This window comes from Herpailurus yagouaroundi, unplaced genomic scaffold (genome assembly GCF_014898765.1).
Source record: "Herpailurus yagouaroundi ecotype Mexico unplaced genomic scaffold, PumYag 164, whole genome shotgun sequence".
NCBI classification, from domain to species: Eukaryota; Metazoa; Chordata; class Mammalia; order Carnivora; family Felidae; genus Herpailurus; species Herpailurus yagouaroundi.
This window is the reverse complement of record NW_024412405.1, coordinates 43,915,097-43,930,909: the sequence shown is the minus strand read 5'-3', so window position 1 is coordinate 43,930,909 and position 15,813 is coordinate 43,915,097. Positions and strand designations below refer to the sequence as shown.

The following is a 15,813-nucleotide window of genomic DNA, read 5'->3' as shown; positions in this document are numbered from 1 at the left end:
TGTGTTTTTATAGTAATGGAATTACATTATTCATATTGCTGCATAATTTGCTTTTCTCAAACAACTCATATTTGCTTTCCATTTTTTGTTCCTGTTTGCTAAATTCATCTTATATGTTTTCCTGTCTTTCTTTCCTTTTTTTTTATGGTAAGCTGGTCTTATTTTATAAATAAAATCTCCAATTCTTAAAATGAAATTTATTTTCAGAAAACTTAATAGATACAATACTATTCAACTAAATCAGGCTTTATTCACTATTATTACAAGAATGATTAAATAAATTTCTTAATCTAATGTTCTTATTCTAAGTACAATAGCAATGATAAGCTTCACATAACTACTGGACATAAAGTACTTAGGTTATGCAGGGAATTTCAGTTTTGTTTACTTAATTTTAGCTCAATCATACCTTCTAGTCATCAGCTCTCAACTAGCCATCTTGAGAGACTTGTCTCTTATGCAAAAGATTAGTGAAATTTTGTTTTGAACAATGGAAATTTTACCTTCTTTTGCTTTTAATGATGAGTTAATACTGACACAATCTTTCTCATTTTAATTTATTTAATTTATCAAATATGTCAAGACAGATTTAAATTATAATTATTAAATAAATGTAACATATATCCTATGGGCTGCTCATTATTCAACTCACCTTTTTGGTCCTAAAGATAAATTATATATCATTATGTGACATTTATTTATTTAGAAGAATTATGAAGAATAATAACACATAGATCTGGATACCAGATTATTTCTATGACAAATTCTGTTTTTCAGGTTTGCCTAAAGCAAAATATGTTTGAGAAAATAAGAACTTTCACTGCACCTAATTCTTTACCTACAAGAAATTATGCCTAACTCTGGGGTTATTCCTCATTGTCTTCCTGAATTTCTTTTCCATTTATTTGTCATTTCAATTTGAAGTTTAAGGAGAAAGCATGGCAAGAAAATTTACAAACCTAGCATTATATTTTACTTAAATATATATTATTATTTTTAGTTGTATATATTAACATTTGTATTATTTATGATCAATGATAATTACTGAATCTGTTGGATTATTTTTTCTCAATATCTTGCTGCTTCCCAATGCCAGAGGGGGGTGGATATGATCATTATTATCATGAGTTTTCTTCCATGCACACAAAACACATAGAGATCAGGATTTTCTTTTGGTGTCCTAGAGTTTAGAGAATGATTTAAGAATAAGGAAAATTCTCCCTCCTCCACCTAATTTTTTAGGATTTATCCCTCATGACTTTGATATTGGAAAAGGCTATTGATCTTCATCTTGGAAAACTATTTCCTTACACTGAGTCTAATCAACCCAAGTTTGTTCAATCCATTAGTTTCTAATTACGTCTATAGCTCAATTTTGGAACAAACTGGCTGAAATTAATATTTTAAAAGACAAAGAAATAGAATTTTCAGCAAAATATAATTTTCTGTTTGCTTTTTAGTGTCATCTCCTATTGTGGTTCTCAAATAATTCATGTTTCATTCCTCTTCCTTATTTCCAGAATTTTACAAATGGAATATAGGCCTGTAAATGCCTCATTTTTTCCCCATAAATTTCTCTCCTAATACAAATATAACATAAAAATTTTTGTACTGGGAAGTTTATTATACTTGGAAAAGGCCAGTCTCAAAAAATGATTTTTGTATTTGTTTTTTACAATAAACCATTTATGTTTTCTAGGACAAAAAATACCTTCAAGAATAATAACATAGCTATTTTAATTCTAATTATTAAAATAAATATGTTCTGATTTTTTAAGTATAATTCTTTATAAAATGCCCCTTTCTCTAGTCTTGCATTCCATTATTTCATGATAGGAAATAAGCATGTTCATTAATATATTTTCAAAATGCCAGAAAATCAATAATTATCTTAGTGTCTTCCCATGTTTACCATGCATTGCACCTTCAAATTAAAAAAAAAAAAAGAGTAAATCTGCATTTATTTGTAACAATCTTATTGAATGAGATGGACCCCTTAGGGAGCAAATACAGAATCACCCACTTTTTTTCCTGCCACCTCTTGCTTGCACACATAGTTTTTCTATCTCTTTCTCACCCATGAATGACATCTTGAGTAAATTCCACAGCTTTCACTTTTAATTATGAGATCTGTCTGTTTTATTAAAGTGGCTAGTTTAACCTACATAAAACACTTTTCATCACCTGCCCAGTTTACAACATTCCCTCTTTGGCTTGAACCAGACTAGGAAAACTGCAGTGGGAAAAAAGATGATGTACACTCAATGTCCTTGTTCTTCCCACTTCTAGCTCTTTCTCTTCTGCCTTTGTTTCCTCCAGACTGACATATGGAAGGAGATGTGAGAAGCAATCAAAGAGTCCTAATTAATGGTTTTATGGTAGTCTGACCTTGGTGCTGTCTAATTTTCTGCTTTGTGCAGTTGCTTCAGGCACCAAAGGGCTTATGAGACTGTATATCCTTGGAACATGTGATACACTCTCTGGATGATATATTATCACTTTCCCCTTGGCTTATGCTTGTGTAGAAACCTCACCATGACAGGTAACCCTCTTGAGTGAGGCGCTTTCAATCCCACTCTATTAAAATTAATGTTTGCAGTGTCTTCATAACATATGGGAAATCTCATCACCTTTGCCCTGCTATATTCTGGAAGTTTAATTTGCTCCTATTGCATCTTTTATCCTTGACTCAGAAATCACAATTAGTTCTAGCCAGCCCTTTAGGTGGCTTCCCAAACGTCAGGATATACAGGTCAAAACGCCACAAGAAGCATCTCACATTGCTCTGCGCCTAATACCTTAGTGACACTGGAATGTTAAAAGCCACTTCTTACTACTTTATTGAAATGCATAAAGGAGCAAAATACTGCACTCTACTAAACAGACAATACTAACAAGTGAATTTTCTTTTTCTAATTGTCCTGCTTCTTTGATATATAGGATAGTGGTAACTGGTTGACCTTTTGTCACAGGACTGGTATTGGACATATCTTGGGTACTAAAGTTATAGGATTCTACAAGATTTATTTAACATGAATGAATACATGTCATAATGATCTTAAAACTTGGAAGTAGGTAATTGGGCCAACTCTTTTTAATAAAAGCCAAAGATGCATAAAAATAATATTCTTGTAGGAGCTCAACAGCAAGTAATACATGCCATGCCAATCAAATGATATGTTAAACTGGAGATGCAATTAATATTTAAAAATTTCACTAGCAGGTGGAATGGTTATTGTAGCATTATAAATGTCTTCATTTGCATCAATCAATATCCAGAGAAAAATTTTCTAAGCTTTTCAGATTCTAAGTATTAGAATATTAATTAGACTGATAATCAGCTACTAGAGCCATCCTGATCTAGTGTTACACAATATCAGTTGATTTTTCAGGTGCCATACTCAAATATTTTGGCATGGCACAGATATAACTTACTTTGTTATGTTGAGATTGAACTTTACAAAATTAAAATTAGAAGCAGAATATATTAAAAACAGATGAGAGCAACTCTTTATTTTGATGATATGAGCTCAATTTTTCATTTCATGTCTCATATAATATAACTTACACAAATGTCCATTATTGATTCTTAGAATCTGAAGATTTCCAAAATTTATATTTTGCAGTTTGAGCTTAATGGAAAGTACTTCAGAATGAATATACATTAAAATACACTGAGTCGATCCATTAATATTTTGCAGTTTGCTATATAGCAATAGAAACCAAATTAAAAATGAAATTAAGCATAAAACCATTATTCCTTTATATTTCTTGAAAATATTTTTGGCATGCAATCATTAAAATGTAGACAGTGTGCTCTACCCTTCCCAACTCTTGCTTCTTCAAATTGACATTTGAAGGGACATCACTATCTGTGATTCATTGGATAATAATATTTTTTTTCATGTATCAAAGCTATTTTACAATTCTTCAAGTTATAGTCATAAACTGATTTAGTTTTTCATAAATTTTCATCTTAAGTTTATATCATTTCAATTATAAATGCAAGTATAAGAAGGCCAACCAAAAGGGATTTTTAAGGCAGTGAATAATTGTAGATATATATCATTAAAATATGTCCAAAGTCATAGAATATAAAACACCAAGTGAACCTTAATATAAACTATGGACTTTGGATGATAATGATGTGTCCGTGTCAGTTTTTCAATTCTAGCAAATGTACCCCTCTATGACGGATATCGACCAAAGGGGAGGCTTTGCATGTATGAGGGTAAGCAGTATACAGAAAATCTCGGTACCTTCTGCTCAATTTTTCTGTGAAACTGTAAGTACTCTGAAAACAAAGTATAATAAAAATTTAGAATAACATTCTAAGATTTATTTCATGTTCATAATACATGTCCAATGCAATGATAAAGCTTTTGTTAGTAGAAGAGCAGTATTTGTCATATTTAGTCATGACGTAGGTAACAAACTACTCCGTCCAATGAAACCATCATTGCAACAGAAGACCTTAGTGACCTCTCAGTCAAAGAAAGAGAATATGGTGAATCATGTGCCAGTTCCTCAGTGCTCTTTCTCTTAAGCACACATAAGCCCATTCCATTCACAGTAATCTGGCTAAAGTGAGTCACATGGCTACATCTAATTTAAAAGGCTAGAAAGTAATAAGTCCATTATGACTAGAAGGAAGAGAAAATCTTCTTTCTACTTGCAATGTACATTCGACCAATCATCACGAAACACACCCAATTTTTCCATCCAACAACTAGGCTCAAGTTCAGAGTTGAGGGTTCTCATTGATGAGATTGATAAATATATATAAAACAAGTTTGGTCAGGAAGATTTTGCCTTATCATATAAAAAACTTAAAAAAATTTTTGTATACAAAATAGTACAGTATTGAATTTGGAGCACAGGAACTTAAATTGTAAGAAATACAATTCATTCTTGGTATTGGACCTTATAATAAAATGTGCACTTAATAAATGGTGTTGGCACAAATAGTTATCAATCTAAAAAGGAAAAAAACGTAAGCTCTAACAATAGTTTATAAAGAAAAATTCAGAAGGAATAAATGCTGAAATGTTTATTAAAAAGAGTAAATGTTTCAGTTTATTTGGGAAACATGAGGACATATTAAAGAAATTATAAAGTACAAAAGTTACAAAGTAATGACAATATTGGTAATACAAAAAATTAACATTTTATTCAAAAATACACTAAAAGCAAGAGAAAAGCAATGTTCTATAAAATAAATGCAAATCAAATGATAATGTAATAGGTAGTTCCTAAAACATACGAAACTCTCCTGAATTTTATTACAAATGATGAGTATTTAATTGAAACATGGCACAGTTTTAATAGACAATACATAGAAGTAGAAATTTAAATTTCCAGAGGATATGAAAACTCAATTTTGTTAGTGTTCAGGAAAATGCAAATAAAGTAACAAGCTCTAACTACTGAGCCATAACTACTTAACTCTCACATTCGCATAATTCAATGGGTGAAAATTTTAAATGCTAGCATGAATGTAGGCAAAGTCTACTCTCAGTGATTGACAGAAAAATGTGAATTTCAACATATGTGCTGGACTGTGTTTCTCAGTATGTGTAGAGTAATATATAATGTGTACACTTTGACCCATTTCACCACTGGAATCACACACACACACACACACATACACACACACAGCATATACACATGCTTATACTCAAGGCATGCTATGAGAAAATTTATTGCAGTACTTTTGTGATGGAAAAATAAATCTCAAATTTATCTAAATGCTAATCAACAGTGGAAAGACTGAAATAATTACAGAACATCTTTACCATGGAATACTAAGCCACTGTACAAAGGATCAAATTATTTAATTTTTACTGCTAGTAGTTCTGCTTTTACAATATATTCATGAGTAGAAAAGCAAGCCGTAAGCAAATCTGTGTTGTTTGCTACCATTGAGATATATGATTGTTATATTAATTATGTTTATAACACACAATAGTATGAGCAAGGAAAATATGGTAATGAGGAAGAAAGAAGATGGGTGTTGTAGAGGTTAGTGAAAACAAAGATTGCAAAGTAGAAAAATATACTTGATATGGTGTTAATTAAAGACATAGAATATAGAATTGTCTCATTAACATAAGAAAATATTGATTGTACCTAAATATAGTATACTTATGATTACATTTTAAGGAACAGCAAAAAATGTGTACAAAGAAATTTACGTGGATAAATAACAATATTGATTTAATTATAGAATACAGTTACTGGCATATTTTACAATCTTATTCCTTATAAAATTCCTTATTCCTAATAAAAGAAGTGCATATGTCCAATATCCTATTTTTCATACATTTTTCCAATATAACCTAATTTTTTCTAAAAATCATAACATACAAACATGTGTGTGCACATACATATTCTTTTTTTTTTGTAGCTTCAAATTTATTTAAATTCTAGTTAGTTAACATATGGTGTAATACTAGTTTCAGGTGTAGAATTTAGTGACTCATCACTTACATACAACATCCAGCGCTCATGACAATTGCCCTCTGAATACCCATTCCCTCACCCTCCTTTCCTCCTGCAACCCTCAAGTTTGTTCTCTATAGTTAAGAATCTATTTCATGTTTTGCCTCTCTTTTGTGCCTTAAATTCCACATATGAGTGCAGTCCTATGGTATTTGTTTTTCTCTGAATGACTTATTCACTTAGCATAGTATAATAGTCTAGCTCCATCCATGTGGTTGCAAATGCCAAGATATCATTCTTTTTGATGGCTGAATAACATTACAGTGTGTGTGTGTGTGTGTGTGTGTGTGTGTGTTTGTGTGTGTGTGTTTAGCACCTCTTCTTTATCCATTCATCAGCCGATGGACCTTAGGGCTTATTCCATAATTCGGCTATTGTTGATAATGCTGCTATAAACACTGGGGTTACATGTGTCCCTTCGAATCAGTGTTTTTGTATCCTTTGGGTGTACCAAGTAGTGCAATGCTACATCATAGGGTACTTCTATTTTTAGCTCTTTGAGGAACCTCCACACTATTTTCCAGAGTGGTTGTACCAGTTTGTATTCCCACCAATTGTGTAAGAAGGTTCCCCTTTCTCTTCATCTTCATCAACATCTATTGTTTCCTGTGTTGTTAATTTTAGCCATTCTGACAGGTGTAGGTGATATCTCATTGTAGTTTTGATTTGTATTTTCCTAATTATGAGTAATTTTCAGCATCTTTTCATGTGTTTGTTAGCCATCTGTGTGTCTTCTTTGGAAAAATGTCTATTCATGTCTTCTACCTATATTTTAACTGGATTCCCGGTTTCATTCATCTTTTCTACTGTTTTTGTTTGTTTGTTTGTTTGTTTCTATATAATTAATTTTTGCTCTAATCTTTATTATTTCCCTTTTTTCTAGTTTTAGGCTTCATTTAGGGAAGTATTCGCCTTGTGCGATCGCACCAGGATCGCAGTCCTCTTTCTCGCCTTTCCCGAGACCAGGGTCCACTCCCCTCAGCGGCACCTGCAATCCATTTCTCCTCCAATCTATGTCTCTACACTTCCTACCTTCGTGGATGTGGACTCTTCTCTCCATCTAGTTGTGTACTTTGTTCTGTCAGTCTTCAGATCAATTTTTTGGGGTATTCAGAATGATTTGATAGTATCTAGGTGTGCATGAGGGATGAAACAAGCCTGTGGGTCCTCCCACTATTCTGCCATCCTAGCTCCCCCCACCACACACATTCTTGGACACAGACAGCAACTTTCATTTTCTTTGCATATAGCAGCCAGTACCATAGAAGTATCTTTGCTGACACTCTTGTACTCTTCCAGAGGTCCCAGCACATAATTCTTTAGGCAAATTTAAAATGTCCTGACCTCTCCCATGTCTCTTCATGTAGCATATCATTACTTCTGATTTATTTACCTTTTTATAATGAACTGAATATCTTTTAAATTCATAAAATACTTTGTAGTAAGAGTCATCTATATTATGTTCTCATAGTCTATTTCACATTTAGGGATGTTCATCATTCAAATGCTTATATATATTTCCTTTCACAATTTTTCAATTTGTGTTTATAGTTTTTACTAAGCTGAAAGTACTAGACCACAAAAAATATCAGAACAAAAAAAGTATATACGAAAATAATTCTTCTGTCAGCAGATGAATATACTTTACCACCTTATATCTTCAGATTTATTTAATTGAGAGACCTTCTAAGACTAAGTAAAGAAATATTTGATGTGTACTTTGAGAACATTATCATTCAAATTCTGAGTTGTAGAAGTAATACTAACCTCTTTTAATATTGCTAATGTATCACTCTTTGCTGTCTTTCTCTTATAGCAGGAGATTATTCTTAGTCAAAATATCAGGTCATTGATGTTTGAATAACCCCTTCTTCTGAGAATTAGCTTCCAATTTCAACTTATTTTTCTTTCTCTAGAAAGATATTTATAGCATAAGTGAATAATTTTTCAACAAGTGAAGAATTTAAAGGATAAATGTTACTCTGCTTGTGAAGTTTGTCTATGTGCTTCCCTTAAGTCGATAAGAGAATGTGTGGTAAAACTGTGGGTGTAACAGAAGGTGCTCAGACTGTCATAAAGCTGGAAGATATGATGGAAGATCCTTCTATTCTTAGCAGAAAGCAGACAGAGAGCGCACAAGAGAACTGCTACTCTTCAATGAGAGAAAGGACAAAGAGCCAAAGAATACTGGGAATAGTAGCATGGAGGAAGATTTGTCATTCTTTCTATATCAGATGATTTTTCATAGAAATCAATAGATTATTTTTATTACTTTAGGAAAAACCTGACTGTGGAGAAACTTCCTGCACATTCATGGAAGTCATAATTCTAATGTCCTTGAAACTCTTACCTTGTGTGAATGTAATAGATGAGGATAACTTTTTAAAACAGTACTTTGTTTCTCATAAGAAAGTACTTTGTTTCTCATATCTTATTCCTCATAAGACATGGCTCTTTATTTTTCCAGATATATGTAGCCAATAATATTTCAATAAAAACTAAATAACTTTTATTTAGATAGTTGCATGCAAACTTGAAAGTACATTTGTTTTTTCATAGAAAAATACTTATTTCTTTGAAATGATTTGAATGAGTAGATTTAGTTTTATATATATATATATTTAACAATCTTTGAGGAGTCTTCAATGCATTCAGTAACGTATAGACCTTTGAAGCCTATGCTTTTATGTTATGTATATTGTATAATGAGGTAACAATTATTTTCTTGATAACTGGTATCAGAATTTCCCTTATAGGAGAAACCATTTTCTTTAGGAGAGTGCCTTGATGAATACTCTTGGATTGGGTGAATCCTTGTAAAGGTAATGTCAGACAATGACAAAGTGCAAGTTAAGTGGAGAAAAGAAGGGAGGTATGGGGAAGAACCAACTAAATGAAGAAAGGCTGGCATTACATAGGGTAAAAAAAACTAGTCCATCTCCTCATTTAGTGGATTGGGCAAAGGACACTTTAAAGGTAATAAGCCCTGGTATTTTAGTTGAAATAGTTTATAGTATTTGAATTTAAAACACTTCTTAGTCTTTCCTAGGAAGTTTAAAAAGTCTACTACATTCATAGATTGTGTACATACTACTTATGGATACACAAGCTTGTAGAAATAAAAGAAAGGATTGAGTGTAATACATGGGTTATTGCAGTACTCAACAATATTGCTATTCAAAGTGTAGCCCACAGACCAACAGCTTTATAAAAACTTGGTAGAAATGAATATTATTAACTGCCACCCCAATTACCAACTCAGGATTTATATTTTACTAAAATTCCCATTTGGTTTTTATGTATATTCAATTTTGAGAAGCCCTGAACAGAACCTCCAAAATTCACACACATTAGCAGACCGCGAAGAAGCTTCGGTGGGCATGCAGAATTCAGACACATTTGAAGTAAATCTTTGGACTTTCATGACTCATAAATGCTTGTATCAGAATGCAAATATTAATGCAAATATTACTGGAAACTCAAAAGACAGCTGGAACAATCCTACCATTGAAGACTGATTTAAAGTCTTAATTCCTGGAAATTTAAGATTTGAGTAAAGATAACTTTTTCCCCCAATGTTTCTGTGTACCTGTACTTTCCTAGGGCGTGGAAGGAGAAAAATCTGCACAACCTGGCCCAGAAAGCAAGGATGGAGAGGGAAAGTAATTCTGGAAAACACAACTTTATGAAAAAGTTCACAGACATCATCTAGGTCGCTTACACCTCTAGGTGGAAAGAATGGTACAAAGTGAGCCCAGGCAGGAAGACTGCGGTCAAGTGGAAGTAACATTAAAAACTATTCTGGGGGCACCTGGGTGGCTCAGTTGGTTAAGAGTCCAACTTTGGTTAGGTCACGATCTCACTCTTGTGAGTTCGAGCCCTGAGTTGGGCTCTGTGCTGACAGTTCAGGGCCCAGAGCCTGCTTCAGATTCTGTGTCTCCCTCTCTCTCTGCCCCTCCCCTGCTCGTGCTCTGTCTCTCTCTCTCTCTCAAAATAAATAAACAAAACAAAAAACAAATTTTTTTAAAGATACTATATAAAAAAAAAAAAAACTATTCTGTAGGGTGGCACCTGAGTGGCTCAGTTGGTTGAGCGTCCGACATCAGCTTAGGTCATCATCTCATAGCTTGTGAGTTCAAGCCCCACATCGGGCTCTGTGCTGACAGCTCAGAGCCTGGAGCCTGCTTCTGATTCTGTGTCTCCCCCTCTCTCTGCCCGTCCCTTGCTCACCCTCTGTCTCTGTCTCTCTCTCCTTCAAAAATAAATAAACATTAAAATAAAAAAAAAAAAACTAGTCTGTAGTCAAAGAGACTAAGTAAGTTTTTTTTTTTAACTTTTGGGTAATGACATTACCATTTTAAGAGTATTTCCAATAAAGTGTTTAATAATTTTTTTCACATTTACGGAGTTTACCTTACTGATGATCTCATGACTTATAAGTTATTAAGTCAAAGAAAATTAAGAATATGGTGAAAGAAGAGGCAAAAGTCCTCAAATATAGTCCTAGTATTGGCTCAGAATATTAAATACAATAGAAAAACTCTTGTACCTTTACTATTGTGTTTCATCATTAACACCAACCTTAAAGTGGTTTATAATTACATTCCAACCTAATGTAGTGCGATACATTTGAAGGTGTTTGCTCTATATTGCTATAGCCAAAAGGTTACTGAAATAAATTTTAGTTGAAATGATAATAATGTTTTATTTTTTTAAATTTTTTAATGTTTTTTTATTCATTTTTGAGACAGAGACAGAGCATGAGCAGGGGAGGGGCAGAGAGAGAGGGAGACACAGAATCTGAAGCAGGCTCCAGGCTCTGAGCTGTAAGCACAGAGCCCGACGCGGGGCTCGAACTCACGGAGTGTGAGATCATGACCTGAGCTGAAGTCGGACGCTTAACCGACTGAGCCACCCGGGCGCCCCTGATAATAATGTTTTAAGGAAGCTAAGAATAATTTACATTTTAAAAATTTTACAAAAAGCTTTCATTTGTAAACAATTTGGAAACATTCAAAAATGTTAGGTATCATTAATAATAATAAGCTTGATTTTTATGTCATGAAGTAAAGCTTGGATCTTGCCCTGAATATTTTTCTGAAATGAAAATTGCTAAAGGGTCAAAATAAAATAATGTGGAATACTCCTTTTGACAAAAATTGTCCTCATTTGTATTTCACTCAGTGGAGACACTATAATACGCTGTTACACTGAAGTCAGACAACCTAGGTCAAAATTCTCATTTACTATTGTATAGTATCATAACCCCACACAAGTTATTACTCTCTGTGCTATAGATTCTCGATCTGAAAAGAATAACATTTTTATAAATATCTAATCAAAAGACTGTATAATACGCACAACACAATCAAGCAAAACTAACATATAAGGGCTTGTTAGCTCTTTTATTAAATATATGTACATTTTACCACCACCCCCACACAGAGATAGAGAGTCCGAAATTCATTCACTATTAGTTTATTATTATTTTTTTTGTCCATAAATTCATAAGTTAATTGTAGTCTATCTGGCATCCTCACACCAAAGTCGAGGTAAAACCACACGTTCTCATCAAGTTTCTAGCTCCATGGGATGTTGATGATGTTTGGAAAATTTTTCATCAAATGGTACTTGAAAAGAGCCCATCAAATTTTTGGGAATTTTTACAAACTTGAAAGAATGAGGTGTGAATTGGTGAGAATGGGAAGAGAAATATACAAGAGGATGCCTTTAATGTTTCAAGAGTTTTTGTTTTTGTTTTATAGGAGCGTGCAAACAGGGATGTTGCTGGAAGGAATATGAAGTCATTGAGAACTTTTGTAAGTGTGGTAGCAGGTTTTCATGCTTATGGGAATGATCACATAGAGGATGAAATTAATGAAGCGGGAGTCCACGGAGCTGCCAAGTAATAGATCAGTGTCCCTACAGCTATGTTCTCTCCTCTTCATCTTTCCAACAGACCCCTGAACAATACATAATGAAAATTTGATCATGTCATTTCCCTTGCTTAAATCTGTGTTAATGACTCCCCACTAATTTCAGGGTGCATTTTGGACTTCTGGCACTGATCTGTGTATTAGATATACAGAGTTGAACAAATAGTGTTAGCCCTTGCCCTAGTGGAATTTATAATCAAGTTGGAAGAAAAGGCAAAAACCAACGAGCCAAATAAGCTAAAGGAGTGCTGTGAGACAGAAAGGCTAAGCAGTATTTGTATGCGTTTGAAAATAATGCAGAGGGAAGAAGGAGAGCAGAAGAGAAACTAATGGAAGGACCAAAGTCCATAAGGAGAGAGGGGCTGAGTACAGAGTACACATGAAATGAGTACTTTGGGTAACAGGAACAGAATTCTGTTGCAGAAGGAGGGAGGAAGAAGAAACCCATTTGCTACTGTTAGCCCCAACTTTCATAATCTACATGAATTGAACTTCTTTCCTTATTCCTTTCTCTCTTTTTTAAAAAGTTTATTCATTTAATTTGAGAGAGAGGGAGAGTGATAGAGAGAGCAAGGGAGGGGCAGGGAGAGAGAAAATCCGAAGCAGAGTCTACACTGTCAACACAGAACCCGATGTGGGGCTCAAACTCACGAACCGTGAGATCATGAGGTGAGCTGAAATCAAGAGTTGAATGTTTAACCAACTGAGCCACCCAGGCGCCCCCATTTCCTTGCTGATTTTAAAATGGATCATTCATGGGGCGCCTGGGTGGCGCAGTCGGTTAAGCGTCCGACTTCAGCCAGGTCACAATCTCGCGGTCCGTGAGTTCGAGCCCTGCATCAGGCTCTGGGCTGATGGCTCAGAGCCTGGAGCCTGTTTCCGATTCTGTGTCTCCCTCTCTCTCTGCCCCTCCCCTGTTCATGCTCTGTCTCTCTCTGTCCCAAAAATAAATAAACGTTGAAAAAAAATTAAAAAAAAAATTAAAAAAAATAAAATGGATCATTCAAGCTTCTAATATAATAGAGATTAAAATGAACAAATATATAAGTCATTTTCTCTGTTGCCAAAGCCCTACTAGGGGGGCCTATAGCTTAAGGACCTGTACTAGTCTTTTATGAACCAAATAAATCACTTCCCTGTGTATAACAATTAAAGGCCCAAGCCAACAATACCACCTGTCACATTTCAGCCCATAATACTTGTTGCTATTAAGTGTGACTTAAAAACCAATATCCAAATCTCATAAGAGTTGTGATTTCCCCACAAGGTGTTTTTGTTTTGTTTAGTTGTTTCCTCCCATGTTAATCGCTAGACATATTAAATTCACTTGAGCTGTAAATTTAATTCACTACTCTGCATAAATCAGCCAACAAAATGGGAATTGGATTGGAACGATTATATTAGCATATTATCCTCCCTTTGGAGTGCAGTGGGTGGCAAAGTCAAAGAGGTCAAATCACCACAGGGAAAAATTTAAAAGAAAGGGAGAGAAGTCTGTTTCATTTCTGCACCAATAATTCTTCATCAACATAATTCTTTATACATCTGTGTTAATGTTTCTAAAACACAAGTAAGACTCTGTCATTCCCTTTCTTAAAGATCATGAAGTGAATTCTCTAATTTTCAGTCTCTTTTTATAATATATATCTGTTTAGATATAGATATGTCCTTAATATCCAAGTCGATGTTTTTTTGTTGCTGTTTTGTTTTGTTTTGTTTTTGTTTGTTTGTTTTCATTTTCATAAACTCCATTCAACTTTCAATGACAGGTAATGATAGTACTTCATCTATGAGGCTCAATGGACATGATCACTCCAGTGAGGTTTGAATATTTCCTTAGTTCATTTTCCTGGCCTTTTTTCACATTGTTGTGACATTGTTTCTCAAATGCCTCACCTCCATCAGGACAGACATTATCTTTTATTTTTATATTTCTAGTACACAGTGATATGTTTGATATGTAGAAGGTGTTCAATATATTTTTGTTTAAACAGTGATGAGAAGCTGGAAGGAAGATACTTAATTTTTTGGCTAGCCAAGTAGATGAATGAAAATACTATTAAACAATATAATGAATATAAAGCTAAAATACACATTTTGCCATTGAAGATTGTGTGTTCATTCTAGATGTTTTGAGATTGAGACTTGGTGGTGATAAATAAAGTTTGTTTGACAAACATATGAATCTATATGTTAGTACCATTCTCTAAATGCAAGATAAATAATTGGAGGGAATCAACACATAAGTGGTCAACAACTATATTAGTATATATTTTGTTAGTGGAAAGTGCCTATGTAAAACAAAAATACAGTAAGTTGAAAATACTGATGAACATCATTCTTATGGGATATTAAGAGGGAGATAATACAGAGAAAACTTTTTTTAAGTTTATTTATTTATTTTTGGAATTTCTAAACCCAAGGTGGGGTTTGAACTCACAACCCCGAGATCAAGAGTCACATGCTCTTTTGCCTGAGAGAGCCAGGTACCCTAAGACAGAGAAAACTTAAAACATATGAGAGCAGGAGAATCAGGAACGGTTCACTCATGAAAATCCAATATGAATTTCCACAAGAAAGAATTGAGCCATGAGCACTGTACAAAGCAGAAAGAACATGTAAGTAACCCTGACGGTGATTTTGGATTTGGCTTTTAGAAGATGTCATCCAGGATGTGGAGATGTAAGAATGGGTACCAGAATTCTGCATATTGAGGACTGAATAGAAGATGAGAAAATGAAGGTAATGGTGAATGTTATTGCTTTTGAGCATTTGGATATATTTACCATTTTTTTGGTTCTCTTGATTATTTATGTAGATCCACTTTTCTATCTGATACTATTTTCCTAGGCCTGCAGAACTTGCTATAATGTTTCTGGTAGTGAAGATCTGCTCACAGTGTTTCTCTAAAAAGTTACTTTACCTGTGTTGTGAAAACACATTTCAAAAGGTATAGTATTCTAATTCAGCAGTTTCTCCCCACCCCACTTCAATTCTTTAATGTATTGCTACATTGTCTTCTACTTAATTATGTCTGACAAAAAGCCGATTCTCATTCTTATTATTTTCCCCTCCTTATATAATTTGTCTTTTATTATTTAATGCTTTTCAGATTTTCTCTTAAGAACTGGTGTCTACCAGCTTCATGTGCTTTGCTGTGGTTTGAAGTTTATGATACTTGGAGCTTAGTTTCTGATTCTCTAGGCTTACTGATTTCAACAAATTTGGAAAATCTCCAGCAGTTATTTATTCAAAATTTTTTTTCTTTTTTTTTTTTGCTATTCCACCTCTCCATCTGAAACTGTTTGTGTGTATGTTACATCATGTGATACGGCACTACATGTTATTGACAGACTTTATATTTGTTGTACATACA

General features: G+C 33.7%; 1 long non-coding RNA gene across 1 annotated transcript in view; it reads left to right on the top strand.

The window, feature by feature from the left end:
- Positions 1-15,205, top strand: part of LOC121037870 (uncharacterized) — a 132,584-nt gene extending 117,379 nt beyond the window's left edge. The window contains exons 3-5 of the long non-coding RNA XR_005794032.1: positions 9,258-9,323; positions 12,267-12,320; positions 15,095-15,205. This is a non-coding gene — a long non-coding RNA (uncharacterized LOC121037870). The remainder of the gene's footprint in view (positions 1-9,257; positions 9,324-12,266; positions 12,321-15,094) is intronic.
- The last annotated feature ends 608 nt before the right edge of the window (positions 15,206-15,813 follow it).